Source organism: Zea mays, chromosome 9 (assembly GCF_902167145.1).
Source record: "Zea mays cultivar B73 chromosome 9, Zm-B73-REFERENCE-NAM-5.0, whole genome shotgun sequence".
Classification (NCBI taxonomy): Eukaryota; Viridiplantae; Streptophyta; class Magnoliopsida; order Poales; family Poaceae; genus Zea; species Zea mays.
The window spans coordinates 37,691,362-37,718,796 of NC_050104.1; the positions used below are offsets into that span (position 1 = coordinate 37,691,362).

General features: G+C 44.0%; 1 pseudogene; it reads right to left on the reverse strand.

The window, feature by feature from the left end:
- Positions 1-907: 907 nt before the first annotated feature.
- The window catches only part of LOC103639887 (peroxidase 11-like), a 51,365-nt pseudogene continuing 24,837 nt past the window's right edge, over positions 908-27,435 (reverse strand).

The window sequence follows — 27,435 nt, forward strand, 5'->3', positions numbered from 1 at the left end:
GTGAACAGTACGGGGTACTGTTCATCTATTTATTGGCATAGGGCGCAGCCTGTGTAAATTTACATTCATGCCCTTTATATTTACTATTGACTTATGGATAAACCAACGGGGACTAGATTGCCTTTTCCCCTTTAAGTCGGTTCCTTTTTCCGCCACTTAGCCGAAGCTTCCTTGCGTGTAGCTTTGGAGCAATCATCAGCCTTCGTATCAATCATGCTTTTCACATCGCGTATGGTTTTAAACCGAGTCCAAAGGTACCTGTTCATATGTCACACTTGGAAAACATTGTTAAATCATGTTTTTTAGGACCTTCGGAAGACGAAGGCCTCCAACAGGCGCGGTCCGTTCCACCTTCCTAGGTATCAAATATGGTGATCAACAATATGACATCGTCATGATTTATGATTTATGCTCTGATTTTAATTTGAAATTAATTTGAAACTTGACTATTTACGTAGAAGAGCAAACAAGAACCACTTCTCTCTTTATGTTTAAAGTTTAGAAAATGCTCCTTGCTACTCTGTTCAATTTCTACCAAAATCACTCCTAAATCATTTTTTCACCTGCTTTGAATCAAATCGAATCACTCCACCGACGAATAAACGAGTTAGAGCTAAAGACTAGAGAGCAAAGCTCTACCAAATCACGGTCACCCGGGAATTCACATATACGGACCAAGATGTGTACGAATCTTCAAATAGTCAACCATACGGTTTATTATAGTGCAACAATAAAATATAATATGTTATGATATATGCATAATACAATGGCCTGAGCAAATAGTTATTTAATTTCCAAACCACCATAAATAAACCATCGATCGAAAGAAAGGGCAGATGTACAACCACCGGGTCGTTTCTCATGCAGTCTTTAATTGAGCATCCTATATGTATATTACTATATCATCCTATGTGTTGATAAACCTGCAGGTCTTCCTGACCTCGATCACCGCCACTAGGGTTGGTGATGTTGCCCATCTTTACCATGGAGTCGAAGAACTGCTTGAAGTAGGCCTCGGGGTCTGACCAGTACCTTGTTGACGGTGTCAGGCGGTGGAGTAGCCGACGATGCTGGACCACATTGTTAGTGTTGGTCCTTGTTTTTGGATGCTATATATCAAGAACAAAACATAACAATTGTTAACAATTAGAAACGTTTGTCTTTCGAAGCATTATCTTATATAAGATATAATGATCTTAAGACGAATGTCATGAAGGTCATACCTTCATCATTTCAGTGAATAAAATATAAATAGACATATGAAATACAAAGGAATATAAACAATCATTACAAATCATTAGATTATTTACATTCTCATTTTATAAACATGGATAAACATCAATGATATTTATATTACATTTATACATTCGGCTTGGCAGAAGATGGAATAACGAGAATGACGTGAGAGTGAATACAATTCCGCGTGAACAGTACATGGGTACTGTTCATCTATTTATAGGCACGGGACGCAACCCGGACAAAATTACATCCGTGTCTCTGCTAACTAATTATAATTATAATACAGATTATCAGGGACTATACAGTTTTTTCCACTTTAAGTCGGTACCGTCCTTCGTCTTTAGCATGTCACCATGTCGAAGCTCCTTCAATAGTAGCTTCAGCTTATATCTTCATGTCACACATGCTTATGTATTGTCCTGCTGAAGGTGTTTTTGCTTAGAGGACCTTCGGCGGAGAAGAAGGCCCCCAACAGTAGCCCCTTCGCGGTGCTAGATCGTTTTTCGTAACGAGCTCGATCCGCGAAAAACACGAAGACTTCGGAATGCCGAAGGTTTGAAAAACACCTTCCCAGAGCTCGTTGCCGAGAAACGATTATAATATTCTAGGCGCCGGACGGTCCACCGTTCAGCGAGTGCGAGCGGCCTGGCGGTTCACCTTCCCCCTACAGCACTATATAAACAGACGGGTGGGTGAGGAGTTACCACAACATTCATTGCCATTGCACTGTCGTGCTGTTAAAAAATTTAACCATAGCTGAAGCTTTCTATATTGTGCTTTCGAGCGAACGCTTCATCATTTAAGATTAGCTTCGTCAAAAAGTGAAAACATTAAAATGGCCAGAGTGCGATCGACTGCTAGAGTGTCTCGCGAGGGAGATGAGGCCGAAGTAACTGAGAGGGCACCAATATCAAAGGTGATGAGGCAGTCGGGTCTTGTTGTGCCAGAAAAGCCTATTGCTGAAGGTACTTTGACTGCTGAAGCTGAGCAAATCACAGTTGGAGAGGGAAGTGGTAATGAAGATGAAGAGGATTACACCATCCTGAGCTTTGAAAAACCTAGTCACCTTTGGTAGATCCACTATGACGGCAAGTGATATGGTTATAATGAAGAGATTGGGTTACTTTGGTGAAGCTGAGAGTAAGCTTGTTCGTTTTGCTGGCGAGGAAGTGGTTCCAGAGCCGAAGGATGATGAAGTTGTTGTGTTTAAAAGCTTCTTCAGGGCGGGGCTTCGGTTCCCTCTTTATGATATAATAGGAGAGGTTTTGAAGAATTTTGAAATATACTTTCATCAATTGACACCCAATGCAATTGTTAGACTTAGCGTCTACATCTGGGCCCTCCGAAGCCAGGGGATGAGTCCTAATGCCGAAGCTTTCTGCCGGGTGCACGAGCTGCATTACCAGACGAAGGCCAGGGCAGATGGCTTTCATGAGAATTTTGGTTGCTACAATTTTGCGTATCGAAAGGATACGAAGGCACCGGTTCTTAGCTACCGTACCAAGTGGCCAACTGGTTGGAAGAGTGAATGGTTTTATATGAAAGCAGACGAGAAAAAGAGAGAGAAGCTAATGACTATGGTTATGAGTCCACTGACTTTGAGCTTCGAAATGATGAGGCCCTTGTGCCATATGTATCTTGGCTCCCCATGCCAACTAGCCGAAGTGGAGTTTAGAGTGGTAGCGGCCAAAGTCAGCACTAGAGATCTAGTGCAAGAATTCTTGGCAAATAGGGTATTTCCGACCTCTAGCGGCTGGGGAATGCCCAAGAAAAAGGATGGGAGCAAAAAACACGAACTTGTTTGGCTCCCATACCGCTTCAAGTTTGAGAAAGAGTTCAAGAAGCCATGCCAAGAGTGGATGGAAATGATTGAAACTATGCGCAATGAAATCCTTGGCAACTACACCAAGAAGGAGGATCAGCTAATGACCGCTGCCTTCGACACCTGGCCAAAACGAAGGCTGAATCGCGTGATGGACGCGCTAGATTTTGAATATTCGGACTATGAAAGATTTGATAAGGGTGCCAAAGGTTTGAAAAGGAAAAGGATTGTTAGTATTTTAAACAGACAGGCTGCCAGACTGGTTAAGGAGGATGAGAAGATTTCGAAGAAGGCAAAACCTGCCCCTGAGCCGAAGGCGGCAGTCTCCAAAAAGAGGAAGCCTGAAGTAGCTGAGCCGAAGGTAGCTGAGGCAAGAGAAGAAACTCCTTCAACGCCTCCTGCTGCTAAAATAGCAGAAATTCTAAAGGTAATGACTGAACCCTTTCCCATCAAGCTGCTAAGTCCTCTGGGACTAGAACTGACGAAACTTTTACAGAAGAAGGATCAAACTTCGGTCATAAAGGAGAAGACTGAAGGTCAGAAGAGACGAAGAATTGTCAATGTTATGCAAGCTATTGAGCGGACACCACCTCTAGCCTCGGCGTCTAGAATGGTGCCTGTTGCAAGTGCCGAGGCTGACGCCGCTGTCGAAGCTGAAACTACTACAAAGCTGCAGCTGCTGCCGAAGCTGCTAATATTGTGAGCACAATGTCAGGGATTGACAAGCTGATATCAGATATGGTCGCAGAGGAGGCAGTTGCGACCATAGAGGAAAATGTGGCCGCGGTGCCTGGCAAAGGGAAAGAAGTTGCTCATACTTCGTCAAAAGAAAAGGAATTTGACCTTCAACACCTGGGAGGTCAAGAATTGTCTGAGGCGGAGAAAGAGGAGCTAGAAGAATATGGAAAATCTTGTGGCTGCCAGTCGGGATCCATGCTCTTCGGTGGAGTTGATGAGGAAATCCTGGGATGTATCCGCGACCGAGCTAGGGAAAAAATAATCGGCACTCTATCAAAGAGTGTTGGTTTCCCGAAGCTAGAGTCTGATATTAGTGGCTACCGACAGCAACGTATCGTCGGCAGCCTATTTTACTCCAATTTCAAGGTAAAATTCTTTTGCCTAGATTCTTGTTATCTTTGTGATGAATTAAAATATTCTAAAGTCAGCTTATTTTTGCAGAGCATGCTGCTAAGCAAGGCATTAAGAATGCAACAAGACCTCGAAGATAAGAAAAATGAGATAATAATTGAAGGCTTGGAAAGCAAGATCAAAGATTGCGAAGCTTCTCTTGAAAAGAAGGACTTCTTGCTTCAAGCAATAGAAGGTTCCCTTGTGGAGTTTCAAGCTGAAAATGCTAGTCTAAACGAGGAGCTTCTCCAAGCTCAAACAACCTTAAAGGAAAAATCAGAGTGCTTTGAACACGAGAAAAAGGAATTGCAAGAAAAATATAAAGCCGAAGCTGATAAAAACACAAAGCTGCAGGAATCGCTGAGGGAACTTCGGAACAAAAGCTTGGAGTTTGCTACTCGCTGCGTGCAACGGTTAAAAGGAGTCTTCAGCTCGGTTGGGGCCAGTTCTGAAGTAATTGCCCCTTCGGCTGAAAATATATCAGATACCTTCAAGCACATTGAAAATGAAGTTAATGCACTCGACGAAGTAATAACTGGGCATGGTGATTTATGTGCTCTGTTAGCTTCTCGTGGCACGACTGCTGCATTCTTGAAGGCCGGATGCACGCATGCTAAAACAGTAAACAAGCCAAACTTGAGCATGTCGCCATCAGACTTGATTAATATTCCTGGTGAAGCCTAAAGTATCAGAAATAGATTTATTACGCAAATTTGGGCTAAAGGCGGACGAGAGTTGGCTGGAGATGAAGCTCGAAATCTGCTTAAATCGGTACAAAACTTGTACCTGCTGTTTTCCTTAATATTTTTATTACCATCACTTTTACCTTATACCGTTGTTTGTCTACAGGATGGCGGTGCCGAAGGTTAGTAATCCAAAGCGCATTCCGAAGGTTGTTGGGCTGAAGCTTCCCTTTATGACTTCCTGTATAGAGCTTAGGATCTATTTGCGTTATTTTTTCAAAAAATTGTAATCGAGAGTTGAACTTAATACTGTATATATTGGTCCATACCTTGTAATATAATTTTACCTTTCCATCCATGTGCGAATTGCTTTGCTGTGGACGAAACCCATGTGTAACTTTTGAGCTGAAGGCGAAAAACACCTTCCCTTCTTTTCGTACACATCGAAGCATTTCCTTGCATAAAATGCCTGTGTTCATGTTTGAAACGAAGCTCCTTCATATTCAACAAAGCACTTTGTCGCCGAAGCCGGACCATTTCTGTTCATATTATCGGTTGTGCTTCATGTCATGATAATGATGATCCTACGAATGTCTAATGAATGTCTGTATGAATGCAAAAAATGATGTGATATAATATGCAAATGTATGCCCCAAACGCACACGAAGCCATACCCAGACTCTGCATCCCCTTAGAAACGACTTTGGAGTCTCTTCACCTTTTATTTCGGTGGCATTTAAGCTCTGCATTCCCTTAGGAACGACTTTGGAGCTTCTTCACCTTCTATTTCGGTGGAATTTAAGCTCTGCATCCCCTTAGGAACGACTTTGGAGCTTCTTCACCTTCTATTTCGGTGGTATTTGGCTCTACATTCCCTTAGGAAGGACTTTTGAGCTTCGGGACTTACTCTGCGCTCCCTTAGGAACGACTTTTGTAGCTTCAGAACTTACTCTGTGCTCCCTTAGGAACGAGTTTTGTAGCTTCGTCACCCTCGGAGTTATTACAGCTCTACATCCCCTTAGGGACGTCTTTTGAGCTTTTCCCTGTTCTCTTTGCACTCGATGGTGCGGATTCTGATATTACATGTTACATTTTTGGGGGATTTTGGCCCTTGTATTGCATAGGGCTAAACAAGAATGAAAATTACAAATTATGGCCCCGTTAAAAACCTTTCTCCCCTCCTGAAAGGAAAAGGGTGCCATAGGAAAAAAAAAGGTTACAGCAATTACACATAATATCGCCGAAGCTCAACCGCATTCTAAGATCTGGGTATGTCGTTAGTGTCCACATCCTTTAATCTATAAGAACCGGGCCTTGACAAAGATACTACCAGAAAAGGACCTTCCCATTTCAATTGTAGCTTCCCCACTGTATCTGGGTTGTCTATCCTTCGAAGCACCAAATGGTCTGGCTTGATATTTTTCAATCGAACTTTCCTATCACACCATTTTATTGTTTCGACCTGATACTTATTGATGTGCTCTATGGCCTGAAGTCTGGTCCCTTATATGATGGTGTCTTTTGTTATTTGAGAATCAGTTTCGTCCTCCGCTGAAGATGTGGTTCTTATTGATCCTGTTCTTGCTTCTTCTAGTGTTATTGCTTTGTCACCGAACAGGAGCTTGAAGGGAGTAAAACCTGTTGACCTTGAGACAACAGTGTTGTGGCTCCACACCACTTTGATCAACTCATCTGGCCACTTTCCTCTAGGCTGATTGAAGATTAACTTCATTATTCCTGTCATTATAATTCCATTTGTTCTCTCTACTAACCCATTTGATTCTAGATGCCTTACTGATGCAAAATGTATTCTTGTACCGATTCGGTCACAAAAAACTTTGAATGTTTCAGCATCGAATTGAGTGCCATTGTCGACTATAATAGCCTTCGGCACACCGAAGCTACAAACAATATTTTGCCAGAAGAACTTCTGGACTGTGGCCGAAGTTATGGTAGCTAGAGGTTTAGCTTCGATCCACTTTGAGAAATATTCCACCGCTACCACAACATATTTTAAATTTCCTTGTGCTGGTGGGAGTGGTCCCAACAAATCTAGGCCCCATCTTTGCAATGTCCAAGTAGGTTGGATCAATTGTGTTAAAGACGAAGGTTGTTTCTGGTCTCTGGCACACTTCTGACAATTTTTACATTTCTGGACCAAGTCCGCTGCATCCGAAGCTTCCTTCGGCCAAAAGAAACCTTGTCTAAAGACCTTTCCCAGTAGAGGTCTGGATCCGATGTGGGCTCCACACAGTCCTGCATGTATTTCCTTCATTAATTCATGTCCTTCATTCCTGAAGAGGCATTTAAGCAATGGGGAACAAACTCCATGCTTGTATAACTCCCCCCCAATTATTACATACGGTCTTGTTCTTGCCTCCATTCTCTTATTGTAAGCTTCGTCGTCTGAGAGGCGGTTGCCTTGGAGGAAGGATATTATTTCGGTCCTCGAGTCTTCACTATGTACAGGTGAGATTGTGAGCACTGCTCTCTCCATGAGCTCGATTGAGGGTGCTTTTATTGTTTCAAAAAATACTTATGAAGGCAAAGGGAGCCACTGTGTCGCTGACTTAGCTAGCAAATCTGCATGCTCATTTTCTCCCCTTGGGATATTTTTTACAGAAAATCCCTCAAAAGAAGCTTCCAATCTTCGGACTGCATCCAAATACTTTTCAAGCCTCGGGTCTCTTGCCTTGCTACTCTTGTCCACGTGGCCAGAAATAACTTGTGAATCAGTTTTGAGGATTGCCCTTCTTATTCCCATTGCCTTTAGTTTCCGAAGCCCTAAAAGAAGAGCTTCGTACTCGGCAATGTTATTTGTACAACTGAAGTCTAACTTTATTGCATAACATGTACTGACTTTAGAGGGTGCTACTAGAACAGCAGCTGCTCATGCACCGAAGGTTCCCCAAGATCCATCGCAGAATACCATTCAAGCTTCGGCATCTTTTGTTGCTTCTTCACCCTGAGCCCCTGACATCCAATCAGCAATGAAGTCTGCTAATGCCTGAAATTGAATTGAGGATCTATGTACATAATCAATGGTGAATTCATTAAGCTCCGCGGCCCATTTTCCGATCTGTCCTGTAGCTTCTTTGTTCCTCATTATGTCTTTCAGGGGTTGTGATGAAGGCACTATTATATGATATGCTTGAAAGTAGTGTCGAAGCTTCCTAGAGGCCAACAATACAGCATACAGTACCTTCTCCAATTCTGTGTAATTTTTCTTTGATAGGCTGAGTACTTCGGAGACAAAGTATATCGGTGCTTCTCTTTTTACTTGGCCATCTTGCTTCTTCTGTACAAGTGCCGCACTAACCGCAGCATGGGAAGCAGCCACATATAGAAGTAGCGGAGTTCCTGATGAAGGTGGAGTTAGAGTTATCAAATCTATCAGATATTGTTTTAACTCTTTGAAGGCTTTCTGTTGAGCCGGACCCCACTGAAAGACATCGACTGACTTCAGTATTTCAAAGAATGGTAAAGTCCTCTCTGCTGATCTTGATATAAATCTATTCAATGATGCCAGTCTTCCTGCCAACCGTTGAGCCCCCTTCTTTGAATTTGGTTGTTCCATCTAAAGGATAGCTTCGATCTTGCTTGGATTAGCTTCAATACCCTTTGTTGATACCAGGTAGCAAAGAAACTTGCCCTTCTTCATTCCGCAAACACATTTTTCTGGGTTCAACTTGAGACTAGCTTGTCTGAAATTGGCAAACGTCTCTTGCAAATCGGCAACATGATTTTCTTGTTTTGTGCTTTTCACTATGATTTCATCAACATAAGTCAGCACATTCCTGCCTATTTGAGAGTGAAGAACATTTGCAGTCATTCTGCTAAAGCTTCCTCCAACATTTTTGAGCCCCTCGGGCATCCGAAGGTAGCAATAGGTACCACTAGGAGTTATGAAGCTTGTCTTTGGCTCATCCTCTTTCTTCATCCAAATTTGGTGATAGCCCGAGTAGCAGTCCAATAGGCTCATAAGTTCTGAAGAAGCTGCTGCATCTATAAGGGAATCTATTCTTGGTAAAGGGAACTCATCCTTCGGACATGCCTTGTTGAGGTCTGTGAAATCAATGCACATTCTCTATTTCCCATTAGCTTTTTTACCATAACAGTTTTAGCCAGCCACTCTGGATATGTTACTTCTCTGATAACACCGGCACTGAGAAGTCTCTTTATTTTATTTCGTGCACCTTCGACTTTATCATCAGACATTTTTCGAAGTCTCTGCTTTCTTGGTCTGAAGGATGGATCCACATTGAGTGAATGCTCAATGACGTCTCTATTGACACCACATAGATCATTAGCTGTCCAAGCGAAGACATCTTTATTGTTGAACAAGAATCTTAGCAGAGTCTTTTCTTGTTCACCAGATAACTGAGATCCCAGCAATACCTTTTGGTCTGCTATGTCTTCACACAAGAGCATAGGCTTCGGCTGATCTACTGAAGCAGCCTTCTCTCTTTTGTGCTTATACTGCTGATAAGCTTCGACTTCGTCTATATTATGGATAGCCTTCGAATCCGTCCAACTCCCTTCAGCCCTCCTGGCAGCTTCTTGACTTCCGTGAACAACAATAGGCCCTTGTCCCAAAGATATCTTCATGCATAAATATGCTGGATGAAGTATTGCTTAGAAGGCATTAAGCGTCCCTCGGCAATGAATGCATTGTATGGATACTCCATATCAACAATGTCAAAGACAACTTGTTCAGTTCTTGTGTTATGGACATAGCCGAAGGTAACTGACATTGTTATCTTGCCAAGTGCCACAATCTGTCTTCCTCCAAAGCCACAAAGAGGGTGTGTTGCATCGTGTATCTTATCTTCTGGCTCTTGCATTTGCCTAAAAGCCTTTGCAAAGATGATGTCCGCTGCGCTGCCTGTGTCAACCAGGACATTGTGGACCAGAATCCCTTGATGACACAAGATATAACCATTGCATCGTTGTGAGGATAATCTTTGAGCTGAAGATCTTCCTGAGAGAAGGTAATTGGAATGCGAGACCACTTGGATTTGATGAAGGGTCCTTGCACCCCAACATGTTGTACCCTTCTTTGTGCTTCCTTCTTCTGCTTCTTGTTGGCTAGTTCAGAGCTTGAACCACCTGTGATTGGGAGCACCAGCTTCGTGGCTGAAGGTGCTACACCTTGATTGTTGTGCGAAGCCATCGTCACAACTGTGGAAGTGAGTTCACAGGAGGTGGGCACTAATGTTGGTCCTTGTTTTCGGATGCTATACATCAAGAACAAAGCAACACAATTGTTAACGATTAGGGACCTTCGTCCTTCGAAACATTATCTCCCCTGGGATATAATGATCTTTAGACGAAGGTCATGAAGGGCATACCTTCATCATTTCAGTGAATAAAATATAAATAGAGACATATGAAATACAAAGGAATATAAACAATAATTACAAATCATTAGATTATTTACATTCTCATTTTATAAAAATGGATAAACATCAATGATATTTATATTACATTTATACCTTCGACTTGGCAGAAGATGGAAAAGCGAGAGTGACGCGAGAGTGAATACAATTCCGCGTGAATAGTACGGAGGTACTGTTCATCTATTTATAGGCACACGACTGAGCCCGGACAAAATTACATCCGTGTCCCTGATAACTAATTATAATCATAATACAGATTATCAGGGACTATATAGTCTTTTTCTCTTTAAGTCGGTATTGTCCTTCATCTTTAGCATGTCACCATGCTGAAGCTCCTTCAATCGTAGCTTCGGCTTATATCTTCATGTCATACCTGCTTATGTATTATCCTGCCGAAGGTGTTTTTGCTTAGAGGACCTTCGACGGAGAAGAAGGCCCCCAACAGTTAGGTCACCAGTACCGATGGAGACCGAGATGGAGGTAGGAGACGATACTAGTCTATTACTGGTAGCGTATTTCTTACAACCTAAGTATTTTCTTACAATATTATCCCTTAAGTACTCACACCCATTCTGGGCCCATGTATCTCACATTGGGTTTCTTTCGTCGCCGGCCTAGCACCGGAGCTTCAAGTGAAAGTGTCTTTGCTGCCACGATGTAGTCTTTGTGTCCCGTGTCAGCCTGAGTGCTGACATCCTCCCCTTCTTGCGAAGCCGCTTGCCCCCAAGCGGGCGCTCGAGAAAATTGTTGACAAAGGGCTGCGGCGTCGTCCCAAGTAGCAAGAGCATCGTCAAAGCCAGACCACTGAACTTGGACTTGTTCCACTAGCGAGCCCCCACGGGTGATGGTTCTTATAGCGAGCACCTGGGTAGGAATCTGGAGGTGCACAGAAGCGGACGGCAAAGTGGTACTCACTTGGTGTTTAGAAGAAATGGCGCACTTCAGTTGAGAAACATGAATCACTGGGTGGATAGATGCAGAGCTTGGCAAATCCAGCTTGTAAGCGACCTTGCCAATGCGTTGGAGGATCCGAAAAGGCCCAAAATACTTGAACTGCAACTTATGATTGGCCCGAGGAGCGATAGAAGATTGTATATAAGGCTAAAGTTTCAAGTAGACGAAATCGCCCTCAGCAAACTTGCGATCAGAGCGTGTTTTGTCGTCCTGCTGTTTCATGCGGTTGAGCGCCCGAAGGAGATGCTGGTGGACCATGCGAGACATCAACTCATGTTGCGATAACCAAGTAGACACATCTGAATTTGCAATGGAATCCACAGGTGTGATGCCAAGCTGTCGGGGAGTGTGGCCGTACAGAACCTCAAATGGTGAGCGACCCAATGATAAATGAAAGCATGTGTTGTACCAAAATTCTACCAGATGGAGCCACTAATGCCTTTTAGCTGGACAAGTGTGCACGAAGCAGCGAATAAATGTTTCCAAGCACTGGTTGACATGCTCCGTTTGTCCGTCAGACTAGGGGTGATAAGCGGAACTCATACGCAATTGTGTGCCGGCCAGAGTGAATACTTCTTTCCAAAAGGTGCTGGTGAAAACACGATCTCTATATGAAATAATAGCCTCTGGTAATCCATGCAGTCTATACACTGTCGACATGAATAAATGTGTGACCTTGGAGGCTGTATAAGGGTGAGCCAGAGGAATAAAATGACCATACTAAGAGAACTAGTCGACTACCACGAGTATGCAGTCAGCACCATTGGATTTGGGCAAGGCTTCAATGAAATCCATAGAAATGACCTGCCAGGCTTGATCCGGAATAGGCAACGCTTGCAGCAACCCAGGGTACTTAGCTCGGTCGGGCTTCGACTGTTGGCAGATGGAACAGGCAGCTACATACTCTTTGATATAAGACTTCATTTTGGGCCAAGCAAACAGCTGGTGTACCCGTCGGTAAGTAACTGGGAACCCAGAGTGACCCCCAATGGCAATGTCGTGCATTATAGAAACAATCTTCAATTGTAGGGGAGGATTAGCACCCACCCAGATGCACCCTTTGTATCTGATAAGTCTAGCTTTTAGTTGAAAAGGATTGTCTGGGTCCTGATGGAGTGTGAGTTCAGATAGAAGCTGCTGAGTGTACGGATCCGCCTCATAACTTGATATTACTTCCGACAGCCAAACCGGAGTACCTGAGGAAATGTGATAAAAATCCAGAGTATCCGATGGTCGACGCGAAAGAGCGTCAGCATCTCTGTTCTCGATACCTTTTTTATATATCACCTTGTATTGGAGCCCCAAGAGCTTGGTGAAGAATTTACGTTGCCAAAAGATGTTTAGTTTCTGCTCGATCAGATGGGCTAAGCTTTGCTGATCTGTATAGATGATGAATTCGTCGTGCTGAAGATATGCCCTCCACTGGTCGACCGCCAACAAGATTGCTAGGTACTCCTTCTCGTACGTTGAAAGACCTTGGTTCTTCATGCCCAAAGCTTTACTGACAAATGCAATGTGGTGCCCCTATTGACTTAGTATGACCCCAATTCCACTAGCTGAAGCATCAGTTTCTAACTCAAATGGAAGGGAAAAATTTGGCAGTTGTAACACTGGTGCAGAGGATAAGGCCGACTTCAAGGCTATAAAAGCATCCTCATGCACGCTAGTCCAAATGAAGAGAGAATGTTTCTTCAACAAATTGGTAAGAGGTTTTGCCATAATAGCAAAGTGACGGACAAATTTTCTGTAGTAGCCTGCCAAACCCAGGAAGCTGCGAAGCTGTTTACAATTAGTGGGTGTTGGCCATGTGGATACCGCTAAAACCTTGGTAGGGTCCGTGGACACTCCATGTATAGAAATAACGTGGCTGAGGTAAGAATCTCTTGTTTGGCAAAGGAACACTTGGTCAGTTTAATCTGCCATTTGTCCTTCCTGAGCAGCTGAAAGACTGATTCAAGGTGAGACAAATGGTGAGACGATGTAGGGCTGTATATTAAGATGTCATCAAAGAACACCAGGACTGATTTACGCAACAGAGGTGCTAGAGTTTGGTTCATCGCCCCTTGAAAAGTAGCAGGAGCACCAGAAAGACCAAAGGGCATCACCTTGAATTCATAGTGGCCTTAGCGGGTTTGAAAAGCTGTTTTGTGTTGGTCAGCAGAAGACATACGGATTTGATGAAAGCCTGCTCTGAGGTCCAAGGTAGAGAACCATGCAGCCCTGTGGAGTTCGTCCAAAAACTCGTCTATCACTAGCATCAGAAACTTGGGTTTGACAGTCATGGCATTCAAATGCCTATAGTCAACACAAAACCGATAGGTGTTGTCCTTTTTATTCACCAATATAATCGGAGATGAAAAGGCACTAGTGCTAGGCTGTATGATGCCGGTTTGGAGCATCTATGCTATCTGAGTCTCAATCTCGGTTTTGAGTGCCGGTGCATAGCGGTATGGCTGAACTTGCACTAGTTGGGATCCTGGCACTAGTTAAATTTGGTGATCGCACTCCCTGGGTGGTGGTAAACCCTAAGGAATAACAAACACATCAGCATGATCACTGAGAAGCTGCTGTAATTCAGAAGGAAGGTGGTGTACAATGTCCTATTCCTTGTCCGACAGTGAGTCCAACATACAAACTTCCAATGTCTGGCCATGAACTGAGCTAGCACCCAAACCCAGAGCTTGATTTTGGAATGAAGGTAACGAATGACCAAACATTTAGCATTGCAATGGATCCACATCGGGCTGAACGGAAAAAGCCAATCCATGCCAAGAATAAGGTCATAATTGGATAGTGGAAGAACCTTCAAATCTGAAGAAAAAGGGAAACCACCAATGTACCAAGTGACATTCAGGAGTTGTTCAGAACATGTTAATTGGGCTCCATCGGTGACTTGTACTCGCAAAGGTGGAGACAGTGGCCTGACCTCGGGTAATGTGGACGCCACTTGAGTGCTGAGAAAGGACGCCGAGCTGCCTGAATCTAATAAAACCAGAATTTCAATATCTCCACCCAAAAACCGGATGGTTTTAGGAGTATCTTTCCTAGACGTGGTGGCCAGGGATAATGACAGCATTTGTAATTCTTCTGCAGGATCAGATGTGGGTGGCTCCACTTCGCCGGGGAGTTGAAGGAATTGCCAAATCTCATCGACCAAGTGTAGTTGAACAATATCAACACATTTGTGACCACGGGTATATGCTAAGCCACACTTATAACAGAGGCCTTTTGCTTTCCTGTAGGCATAAAGGGCAGCAAGCTTGTCATCTATAGCTGGAGGCTTGGACACTGGCATAGTTGGTCGGTCGTCATTTGGAACAGCTTTACTGAATGCTCGATCGGATCTTTTTAAATCCCGCTGCTTGGTCGTCTTAGCCACCTCTTCCTGCAATTGAGCGAGCACATAGGCAGTATCGAGGTCTCGTGGGCGTTGAATCAAGACAATAGATTTAATATCACTCCTCAAGCCATCAATGAATTTGGTTGTGTAATATAGCGGGTCAGAAGGCAAATTGTATGCATTCAACTGATCTACCAATTGAGAAAAGTGCTCTACATACTCAGTGACAGAGGAGTGTTGTCTAATGTGTAAGAGCTGTCTAAGGAGGTACTCATTGGTTTTTTCCAAAACTCTCACTGATCAACCCACCAAATTTAGACCAGGTAAGGCTGGGTAATTTGTACTCTATAGATTGGAGCCAACGAGCGGCTGAACCTGAAAAATGCATAGTAGCGACTTGGATCCAAACCATTGGGTCAACTCCGTACATAGCAAAATATTTTTCACATCTAGACTGCCAAAGTTTGGGAAACTCGCCATCAAATGTAGGGAAATTTAGCTATGGAAGTTTGCCTAAGTGGGCTGTGAACTGGGTACCGAACGCTTTACCCCCAAAAGTTGTATGAGGAGGTGGATAAGTGGAGCCATGGAATTCGTTTCCAACATGGTACTGAGGGTGCTCAAATACATGATGAGGAAGAGTACCAGGTGGCATACCATTGGTCGGGAGAAGGTGATGGGGATAGAAACCCCCAAGACCCTGCTCCCATGTATAAGTGTCAAAGTGGTGCCCATACGGGCCGTCGGCGTGGGACGCGGCAGCAGGAAATTGCTCCGTCGCTGTCCACTGTTGTCCCTTGATACCAGATGGATGTTGCGAGTCGGCGGGGACGCCACGCTAGAGCAACTGGGACACCTTAGACAACTCCTCGCGCATGGTGGTGATGGAATCCTGTACACCCTCGATCGAGTGTTTGATTCGAGGTTGCCAGGACTCGAAGCAGGAGGTCACACTCTCTAGGGTCGCCACCCGCGTGGAGGCTTGGGCGACAATCGAGCCGATCCGCTCCCGTGCGACCTCTTCGAACGCAGCCGTCTGCGACGCGAGATGCACGTTGAGGGTACGGTTGAGGTCTTCACGGTCGCGATCCAGCCGGTGGTGGATCGAGGTGATATCCTCGGTGTTATTGGCAATGGACTGCTTCAAGGAACCCCACTGCAGATCCTGAGGTTCGAGTCGATCGCAGAGTTGTTGGAGCAGTTTGGATTGCGCCGCGAGATGTTTAGATTGTGACTCGATTTGCTTGGACTAAGCGGCGAGAGCCATGGAGACACCTGGATTTGCTGCCCCAGCCATCTTCACCGCTCGCGTGAAGTATGGAGCGCTGTCTGCTTCCAGGATCGGTAGTCTGATACCAGTTGTTAGGTCACCAGTACCGATGGAGACCGAGATGGAGGTAGGAGACGATACTGGTCTATTACTGGTAGTGTATTTCTTACAACCTAAGTATTTTCTTACAAAATCTCTACTACTCCTTAAGAGCAGAGTGTAGGCGTCCACAGTTTATTCTGGTGCACGGTTCTGCCTGGACCGCGGATGGAAGGTTCCGCGTGCTCTGCTCGACCACGCCTTCGCCCCGCCCTGCGCATGCCCGCCAGAATTGCCGCCATGACAGGCGCTCTCTCCACCCCGTGAGACGCCCGCCTCCGCCATCAACGCGCACGCGGATGCCGCAGATCCCCCCACCCGCCTCCACCTCTGCTGGAGATGCAGCGGGGGGCGACACCATCTTCTTCGTCGGCACCACGGCGGGCGTCTGTGGCCCGATCCGACCAGTGGAGCATATGGCGCGCTGGTCAACCGCCGCGGTTTGCGCCACGGGGGGCGCTGCTATCACCAGCGTCGGGGCTGGCGAGGGAGCTGGAGCGGGCGGTACCTCGCCGCGCTTCAAGATCCGGACCTCCTCCATGACAAGACGCCGCTTAGGATTCTCCTTGGATCTCTGACTCTAGACTGTTCCACGAAATCTCCAGTCCTGTCTTCCTCTTGGAGGAGGAGGGCTGCAGCCTGAGCAGGAGACGGAGACATGGGTAGCTTCGTTAAGCTGGCGAGGAGGGCGGTGGAGACGGACGCGCCTGTCATGGTCAAGGTGACGAATTTCTCCCACCTTGTCAGAATCGCATCTTGGCTCTGAGTTTCTTGGTCTTGTTTGGCGAGTTGTTCTTGATGACGTCCATTTTTTCAGATACAAGAACTGCTTCCAGGGGCCATGGATGTCATGTCGCTTGCGCAGGTATCTGACCATAATTTGCTCGATTTGGTTGTGCAACGAGTCTGTGTTTTGTGACGGTGATCTTAAGGTCAATGGCACAAACACAAAACGAGATATTTCTGAGAAATTAGTTTTCGTTCTGAATGCAGGGAGTTGTTTACTGGCAACCTCCTGAGTCAGCAATGGCTAAGGTCGAAAAAATAATTAGGGAACCAACGCTTAGTAAATATGGCTCTGATGATGGTCTTCCCGAGCTTCGAGAAGCACTTCTTGAAAAGGTTTATTCTTTTTATCATAAAATACATAATATGCTTTGTCCATACACTAGACCAAGCAAGCCATGCTCTCGAGTCTTACCACATTGCCATTGCCATTCGGAACTAAAGGTCCTGTTTCTAACCCACTACATTGTCACCAAATTTTAATGGAGATATTTGATCTCAACTCTGAGAGTCGCATCAGAATGTCAAGTGATTGATGCAATGTTTCAGAATTAATTTTGTAAAAAAGGTTCCAACAAGTCCTTTTGTTTTTTTTTGACCGAAAAAAATAAGGAAAGCATCTAATTTTCTGAATTGGTAGTATGTTTCATAAAACTCTTTATTGGTAAGCTGAGAAATGGGAACAGTATTCAGTTTTGTGACTCCTGGAATTTCGGATGAGAAAATTATGGAGCTAAGAGTTGCAAAGTCTCTGCCTATTGTTTGTCTAACAGCTGAGGGCCTGTTTGAGTACACATGGCTAATTACTAGATGTACTAAAAATTAGCTATGGTCGACTAGCTAATTTCCCGGTACAAAATTACTGTAGGCGTCCACAATAGTTAGTGCATGGTTCTGCCAGTCACTGTGTATTCATGATTACATACTGAAGCCGGCCTCTGAACCAGTCACTGTGTATAATGTGCTATGCTGCGTTGTGGTAGTGTTAATCAACTCTAGAAGTGGTGGCCAACTTGGAAGCAGTTTGATCGAAAATATGCATTCCCTACACTATACGTCTTTTTCTTTTTGCAGCTAAGGCTGCAAGAGAGGGATACAAAAATAATTTCCTGTATTATCCAACATCTTGCTCTTGTTATGATTACTCTGGCTAATAATTACAGTTACTTGTTTGTCTATAATTCCAACCAGAGAGGGATACAAAAATATGCATTCAATCATTCTTTGCAGGTATGATTACTCTGGTTATGGGCAGTCATCATGCAAGGTATTTATCTATACTTTCTGAAATTAATGCTCTTACCCTGTCACCTTCAGTCGAGGGGCGCCTCACAACATTAGCCTTTCTTGTTATTAAAGAGTCCTTGAAACTGATTTATGCTACAGTAGATTTGATTCAGGGGATTTTTTAGCAATTAACCCTTTTTAGGAATGACAGTGCTGACACAACCTTTCTCTAAAAATATATCTTCAGCCAAGTGATAGGAAGCACATGGAGTCCGTGGGCGAGGAGATGGAGCAGCGCCGCCGCGAGCTGCGCCTCTTCGCCAACACCGCCGCGAGCTGTCCCTCCTCCACCTGCGTCGCGTCGTGCTGCGGCGAGGAGCGCATCATGGTGTTCACTATGCGCGGGGAAAGGACACCGTGGACGCCGCGGTGGTGCGCCCGGGCCATCTGGACATGCACATTCAGTTCACGCTCTGCGACTTCGAGGCCTTCAAGGCGCTGACCAGCAACTACCTGGGGCTCAAGGACCACAAGTTGTACTCGCAGGTGGAGGAGGGGTTCCACACCGTCGCCGCCCGCATCAGCCCGGCCGGGCTTGGCGAGATCATGCTAGCCAACCGCGCGTCCCCGAGCCGCGCGTCCCCGCAGCTTGATCACCAAGCTCCAGCATGTATGTTCATTTAGAACATTGGCTATTATTTTCAGTCTCATTATTATTTGTTAAGTTATTCCTATTTCTTGGGACCTGAGAAATTGTTTCATGATGCAAATAGGATCCTTTTCAAAAAGTTAATGTCTGTTGCTATTTTGTTTTGGATAGTCTAGAATTATTCCTTGAAGCTGTTCTCCATTTGCGGTTACTCCTCCAGTATGTTTGTTTGTTTTTTCATTCACATGGCTAATAATTACAGTTACTTGTTTGTCTATAATAACTATATTCATAATTTCTTACAAGATTTCCCCTGTATCAAATTTAAGCATGTTTGATTACAATGACTACCACAGATACTGGACTGGAGTCTACCCATATTGGGCTTTCTTGTTTTACGTGAATGAGCTTTTAATGCTCTATTCCTTGCAAGAACCGTAGATTGTATACTTCAGATTGGCCAGGCTTCTAGGATGATTTCTTTTGCATAGGTGTGGATTGACATTTTTTGTAAATTATTACGTCTGAGCAACCCATGAAATTCCACACATCTGTTAGGTATGGAGCACTTGCCATAAACCTATCCTAAGATTCCTTGTCCTTCTTACCCAATGAAGCAATCACCCAAGCTTATACTACTAGCGAATAGTTTTGAGACGTTCTAATTTTGTGTGACAGAAGTATTCAGTTTTGGTCTCATGTTATGTCCCTACTCCAATCGTTGACCTCTTGTTTGTTTGAGTAGCCTCTGAAACTATGTCTCGCCAGATTTGGAGTTGATGCCTGCTATCATCAATGCTTCAGAAGTTCAGATGAGTAACTCTGACGGGCTGACCCTTGTTCGGCAATTTAATTCCTATCGCCAGGTGAGTATGTTTGCGCTCCCTCCACCCCACCCCTTGATGCAACGTGTGTGTAGACTATCCTAAACGTTGCTTTGCTTGTCCCTAACTCCTTATTCTCAAATGCCATAACTATGCTTATATCATATAATTGTTTTTAATGCACGTGTCGTTCTTGCAAAGGTCCTCATATGCACTTATAATTGTACTTCAATTAACTCTACATTTGATTATTGGTACTGTTTATAGTTCATATTAGTCAGTTGCTACTTATATTGCTTTCACATTGGCTGCCACATAGGTGCAAACATAATACATTTTGTTTTGTTAGGTCTGTCAAGAGTCGAAGTGGTGCTAACTTGGTAGTTGCAGTCGAGTTGTTGTCATCTGCAGGTGATAGTTTCAGCTCTGGAATTTAGCTAAAGCTGAATGCTTCATGTACTCAGACTGAAATTTTGGTACTAAAACTGGTAGATTATTGTTATTTAAATATAAGTAAGGGAGATGCCAATGTGCTAATTGTTTGTGTCTTTTTCTGCCATTTTAATGTGTCCGGGCTAGGTGTAGAATATAATTTTTAACACCCCACTCTTGTTGCAGAAAAAATCATCTTCTACGATTCAGAGAAATTATGTGAAGCTTCAATTTGACTCCATGCAACAATAATGAGCATAAATGTTTGCTGCAGCTTACAAGGACTAATCCTTCTGTTAGCATGTGCTTTGTGTTTATCTTTCTTCAATGCAATTGTTGCTTGTAAAATTCTATATAGATATAGATGTTGCTGAGTTTGTCATTGAATATCCTGCAGGATTTAGCTATTGACAACCTCGATTACATTTTCTCAGTGGGAGCTCCTTCGATTATGAATGCTTAGATAAATTACTAGATGAGAAATCTTCAGAGCCTTGGAGTCAGCGGGGTCTTCCAACAATAACAGCTACCTATCCTGCTGTCATTGACAGCGGTGTAGAGAATTCCATAAGCCCCGTAAATGTGGGAAATCTGCATCAAGGCCATCCACAATGTCAAGTGATGACAATTTTCTTCACAAAGACTACACCGCTGAACAAGATGTCTCTACTGTCTAACTAGATCAGAACACTTCGCAAGAAGCTGCAACAAATTGAGATTCTTGAGGCTAAACAACTTGCAAGTCATCATCTTGACAATCAGCAGGTTGTGATTTTCTCCTTGACGAAAATCCTAACTAATAAATTGATATTATTTCTTTATCAGAAGAGGCACCATGGCGCCTCCGTCAGACAGAACACTCGGACATCAAGCTTCTCTATACCGCCCCATGGCGGAGCTCTAGAGGCCAATGGCGACGCGAAGGACAACGTGCCCAACCGGTGGTTCAGGCCAGAGATCGATGCTCCGTGCCCCCGTAGTCCACCCACTCTATCTAGGATTCCAGATCTTGGAGCAGGCTATGAAAGACTTCATGCGCTTCTACAACAGCGTGAGGTTCGTTGTACATTCAAGTGTACAGTTGGTTCCGCTCAAGTGTACAGTTGGTTGCGCTTCTACAGCAGCCCCAAGTAAGTGTGGATTCTTCCTCACAGCAGCTTGTTAGCATTCCATCTTCCTCACTTGAAATTGTACCAGTGCCTCCTGTGAATGAACTTGTGTCGTCGGTGGAATGTGCAGCAGAGCTTGTTTCAACACTGTCCCCACCTAGGAAATTAAGGAGAGCTGTGAAAAAGATAACTCCAAAGGAGAAGATCCAAGCCATGTACAACTGCAATTTGGTTCCTGAAATCTGAAATGTGTGATCCTGTGCCATGCAACAGCAGTTGATTCACTCAAAATGTGTGGTTTTGTACTTGGATACCATTGGGTTCACTCCAAATGTGTGTTGTCGTTTTTAGTCTAAATGTTTGTAGCAACCTAGCTTTATTCTAAATGTTTGTAGAAGTTAGTCTTGGTTATGTACTTGGATATCAGTTGGTTCTGGTCTTGGACAGCTAAAACTGTCATCGTGGCCTGCATTTTGGAAAGCAAGTTCTGGTCTTAGCACTGATACTGGTGTTCTCTGATCATGCTTGTTAACAAGTTCTGTTAACTTAGCGAATGCTTATATCATGTTATTTTGCTCAAAAGTTAGATGTCATGTATGAAATCACTTCATTACCATCTGTGGAGACAATGACATAGTTACAGGCAGATACTTGTTGTAGTGCTCCCTTTACAATTTCTGTGTACTATATACCTATTAAATTGTTATAATATTTTTCCAAGCAGATACTTGTAGTGCTCCCTTTCTTATTTGTATGCCCACTTGCCCGTTAAATTGTTGTGTTTGTGATTTACTCCAAACTCTAGCTAGACTTGTGCTTCAAGAATTAGGCGTGTGTAACTTATTCTTTTTTGGCCTTATCGGAACCACATGTTGGAGAATCGTTATGTTGCTTAGAGTAAAAAGTGCTTGTTGCTCAAGCTCCTAAAATTTAGGTGTCAGAATATTCTTCTATCATTTCTTGGCACTTTTGTTCCCAAAAGATTGTACCACAACGTCATAGAGGATGCATGCATTTTCAGAGAGAAGCAAAGAAACTTGAAAGCGACTAGGAGGGGCGGCCAGAGAAGCAAAGAACTGGCACACTAGAAATTTACTTGAAAGCGGCTAGGATGGCGGTAGCCAAAAGAATCAACATCGATAAGATGCAAATAACAAAACAACTAATTTATTGTCTGCAACATGTCGTCTACCAAACCGAAACAACACCTTGCCTAAGTTGCCTATTAATATTCAGAGCAACAAGGTACGTCATACTATATCGATTTTTGGAAGTAGAAACGTCACACGCTCGAGCACTCGCAAGGCCGCGTTGGACAAAGAGGTGGACGAGTACAAGTTCACCTACGCCATAATGCTAATAGATAGGGATGACGATAAGGATAAGGAGAGGATCCACGATAGTCGCAGTAGAGAACGTGAGCGCAAAGAGGGGGATAGGCGTCTGCCAGAGAAATGGGAGTGTAATGGGAGTGAAGGAGCCGGAGCGGCACTATGTAGAGGAAGAGGAGATTGTGAGAGAGCTAGAACGCGAGCACAGTGATCAGAGCTACTATCGTGATCGTGATGTCATGTACTAATTCACGAACTCACATGTATGCAAGTGAAATACACATAAGGTAAACTCTTTGTCTAAATGAATTACTAAAGTTACTCATTAAACATGATCGTGTGCCGTTGCAACGCACGGGCATTATCCTATTATTCCTTAAGTACTCACACCCATTCTAGGCCCATGTATCTCAGATTGGGCTTCTTCCGTCGCCGGCCCAGCACCGGAGCTTCAAGCGAAGGTGTCTCTACTGCCACGATGTACTCTTTGTGTCCCCTGTCAGCTTGAGTGCTGACACACATGGCCTGGTCGGAGCCAAGGACGGAGGCCCTCGCCCTTGACAATGGTCTTGAAGTAGGTGTTGTCGAAGACGGCGGAGGTGTGGCTGTCCATGGCGCTGACGTTGTCATCGTCGTCGCCTTCCCGCGGGCACACCTCCTTGAGCCTGTCGAGGTACGCCTTGGACGACGGGCTGTACTTGGACGTCGTCATCTCGAAGACGCCATAGATCCTATCACGGAAGTTATCGCACCTTGCGAACCCGATCGTATGGGATGCTACATACGTAATCGTCGCTATGTTATGTGTATAAACTGGTGGTTTTGGCAGAGGAATTGGAAGGTGTGCTGGTGGTTTCGGCAGATTCGTCCAGGAACGTAACATGCATATATATCGACGAGGGCCACCATGTCAGTGGCGTCAAGGCCCTTCTCCCAGAACTTGGCAAGGAGCGTGAGGAGGACCTGCTGAGCAGTGGGGATGTCGCTGTTCGCTAGGTCCAGGCTCGCCTTCCTGGAATCCAACCTTGACATCCTAGTAAGGCCCACCAACCGCCCTGCCACACATAATTTTTAGTCACTTCTGCTTATGCATGTGTAGTACAACATGCATGGATCGATATAGATGTGGTCTGGTTTACCAGGACAACCGCATCGCTAGCTGCAATGGCCAGCAGGTCTGCACAGGAGACACGGCTCCAGGGCACTCGGCTTCCAGCTTCTCCTTGATCTTGTCGACCAGCACAACAAGAAAAGAGGACATTTCTGATGGTCAAAGCCGTTATATATAAGCCCTAGGCCGTCGAAAATAGTTTATTTCCGATGGTCAAAGGTTTATGTCCGAAGGTAACCATCACTCGGTCATAACGGGTCGGAAATAAGCTTATTTCCGACAGCCGCCGTTGGAAATAGGTTATGTCCAACGGCCGCAAAGGGCTGTCGGCATTTAACTTCGATAACGGCCTTAACGGTTGTTGGTGGGCCCATGGCTCTTATGTCTGATGACCCACTGCTATGCCATCGGATATAAGCTCTATTATGTCCGACGACTTAGTAGTGGGCCGTCGAACATAATATGAATCTATGTCCCACGACTTAATAAAGTCATCGGATATAAGGCTATTCAGCACGGGCATAAGAACCCCTATTTTTGTAAATTTCTGACATTTACAGAAAACACAGATTTCATATACAACCACATATTCACATTCACAAACATCAATTCACATAAGCATTCACATTCTCAAACATCACCTCACATACACAAACACATAGTTCCAAATAGTTGCAACAAGTCTTTGACATCAACATATAGTTCCAAATCAAATAGTGACATAGTTCGACATTCACATAGTCTTTGACATCAACATTGACATAGTTCCAAATCAAACATATTTGACGAACTGTCACACATATCCGTCACCTGGTTGGTTGGAGTTATAGTCACTTCCTTTGGCTGGACTCTGGGTGTTGAAAATATTGTTCACCCAAGAATTCGATGCGTTGTCTTGACCAGACACATCTCCAGGTGCGGCAACTAAAGCGGGAGGTGTCTCAAAGTGTAATACCCAGTTTGTAAGGATAAGAAGGGAATTCATCTCCTTATATGTTTTGCCTCTAATTATTAGGACATGTGAACAACCACTTTTAAAGTGATTAATTAGCTAATGGCACCTAAATAATCTATGCATCATGTTGGAGTTTATTTGTGTGTGCATTTAATAATAATAATAACAATATTAATGGAAATACATTAATGACCAAATTTGGAATTAGGACATAAGCATTCACATTCTCAAACATCACCTCACATACACAAACACATAGTTCCAAATAGTTGCAACAAGTCTTTGACATCAACATATAGTTCCAAATCAAATAGTGACATAGTTCGACATTCACATAGTCTTTGACATCAACATTGACATAGTTCCAAATCAAACATATTTGACGAACTGTCACACATATCCGTCACCTGGTTGGTTGGAGTTATAGTCACTTCCTTTGGCTGGACTCTGGGTGTTGAAAATATTGTTCACCCAAGAATTCGATGCGTTGTCTTGACCAGACACATCTCCAGGTGCGGCAACTAAAGCGGGAGGTGTCTCAAAGTGTAATACCCAGTTTGTAAAGGATAAGAAGGGAATTCATCTCCTTATATGTTTTGCCTCTAATTATTAGGACATGTGAACAACCACTTTTAAAGTGATTAATTAGCTAATGACACCTAAATAATCTATGCATCATGTTGGAGTTTATTTGTGTGTGCATTTAATAATAATAATAACAATATTAATGGAAATACATTAATGACCAAATTTGGAATTAGGACATAATTTATAATTTGGAGTTTGGAAGACAGAAGAAAAAATGCTATACAAAATAAAGGAAATAGATATATATAAGTAAGTATAAAATTGTTTATATTAGTATTTGAAATTATACATTTGATCTGAAAATAAAGATCATAGCAAATTTGAATTTGAATACTAGATGTTGGAGACTTGTTCTCAAATGCTATGAGTTAAGAACAAGGCAACACAGAAATGTTATTGGTTAAAGCCCTTCGTCCTTCGAAGCATTATTTCCCTTGGGATATAATGATCTTCAGACGAAGGTCATGAAGGACGTACCTTCATCATCGCAGTTTATATTAATGAAAGAAGAAGCATATGAAACATGAGAAATAACATGAATAATAATATGACATCAGCATAAATCTTTATTATATCATCATGAATAACATGAACAATACTGAATTACATTTGTACCTTCGGCTTGACAGAAGGCAAGAATCCAAGCATGACGCACAAGTGAATACAAGTCAGCGTGAATAGTACAGGGATACTGTTCATCTATTTATAGGCACAGGGCGCAGCCTGTGTAAAATTACATTCATGCCCTTTACGTTTACTATTGACTTAAGGACAATTCAACAAGGACTAGATAGCCTTTTCCCCTTTAAGTCGGTTCCTTTTCCATGATTTTCATATTATGTACAACTTTATTCCGAGTCCGAAGGTTGCTGTACATATATTACACTTGGGAAACATTGTTAATCATGTTTTTGAGGACCTGAAAGGGAAATGTGCCCTTGGGCCATTTCTAAGTGTTTTGGTGATTTAGTGTCCAACACAAGTGCTTAAGTGTCAAATGGTGGACAAAGTACAAATCAATTATAAAGGTATGTTTCTCAGACTTAGTACATTGTTTTAGAGACTAATGTGTTGTGTCTAAGTGCTGGAAATAGGAGAAAACAAATTGGAGAGAGATAGCTTTGTTTCAGCCAAAGCCAGCTCTGTCTGGGTGCACTGGACTGTCTGGTGCGCCAGGCTGGCTCGAGCGAACTGGCCGCTCTCGGGAATTCTCCGGCGACGTACGGCTATAATTCATCGGACTGTCCGGTGTACACCGGACTGTCCGGTGAGCCAACGGTCGGCCGGGCCAACGGTCGGCCGCGCGATCTGCGCGGAACACGTGGCCGAACCAACGGCTAGAAGGGGGCTTTGTGAACACATGTCCGGTGCGCCAACGGCTCCCAAATTTGCAACGGTCGGCTTCGCCATTTAAGGAAAGAAATCGGGCACCGGACATTGTCCGGTGTGCACCGGACTGTCCGGTGCGCCAGACGACAGAAGGCAAGATTTGCCTTCCTGGATTGCTCTCAACGGCTCCTAGCTGCCTTGGGGCTATAAAAGGGACCCCTAGGCGCATGGAGGAAAAAAACCAAGCATCCTTTGAGCACTATTGATCACTCACACATCATTCTTGCGCACTTGTTCGACATTCTAGTGATTTGAGCTCCGTTCTAGTGTGCTAGTCATTTGAGCTTAAGTCTGGGTTCTGTGTGTTGCGTATTTGCTGTGATCTTTGTGTCTTGTGTGAGTTGCTAATCCCTCCCATGCTCCGTGCTTCTTTGTGAACTTCAAGTGTAAGGGCGAGAAGCTCCAAGTTGTGGAGATTCCTCGCAAACGGGATTAAGAAAAGCAAAGCAAAACACCGTGGTATTCAAGTGGGTCTTTGGACCGCTTGAGAGGGGTTGATTGCAATCCTCGTCCGTCGGGACGCCACAACGTGGAGTAGGCAAGCGTTGGTCTTGGCCGAACCACGGGATAACCACTGTGCCATCTCTGTGATTGATATCTTTGTGGTTATTATGTCTTGTTGAGACTCCTCTCTAGCCACTTGGTGATTATTGTGCTAACACTTAACCAAGTTTTGTGGCTTAAGTTTTAAGTTTTACAGGATCACCTATTCACCCCCCCTCTAGGTGCTCTCAATTGGTATCGGAGCCGTTCTCTTCAAGAAGGGACTAATCGCCCGAAGAGATGGATCCTAAGGGAAAGGGGATTGTGGTCAACAACAACGAGAAGGAGTCTATCTTCAACGAGCCGAAGGATGACAAGCCTACCGACTCGGGCTCGAGCCACAAGCGCAAAGACGGGAAGAAGAAGAAGACAAGGCGCATCAAGGAGATTGTCTACTACGACAGCGACGAATCTTCCTCTTCCCAAAAGGACGACGACGACTACGAGAAAAAGAAAACGGTCAATTCGAACTTTTCTTTTGATTACTCTCGTATTCCTCAAAGTACAAATGCTCATTTATTATCTATTCCACTTGGTAAACCTCCTCATTTTGATGG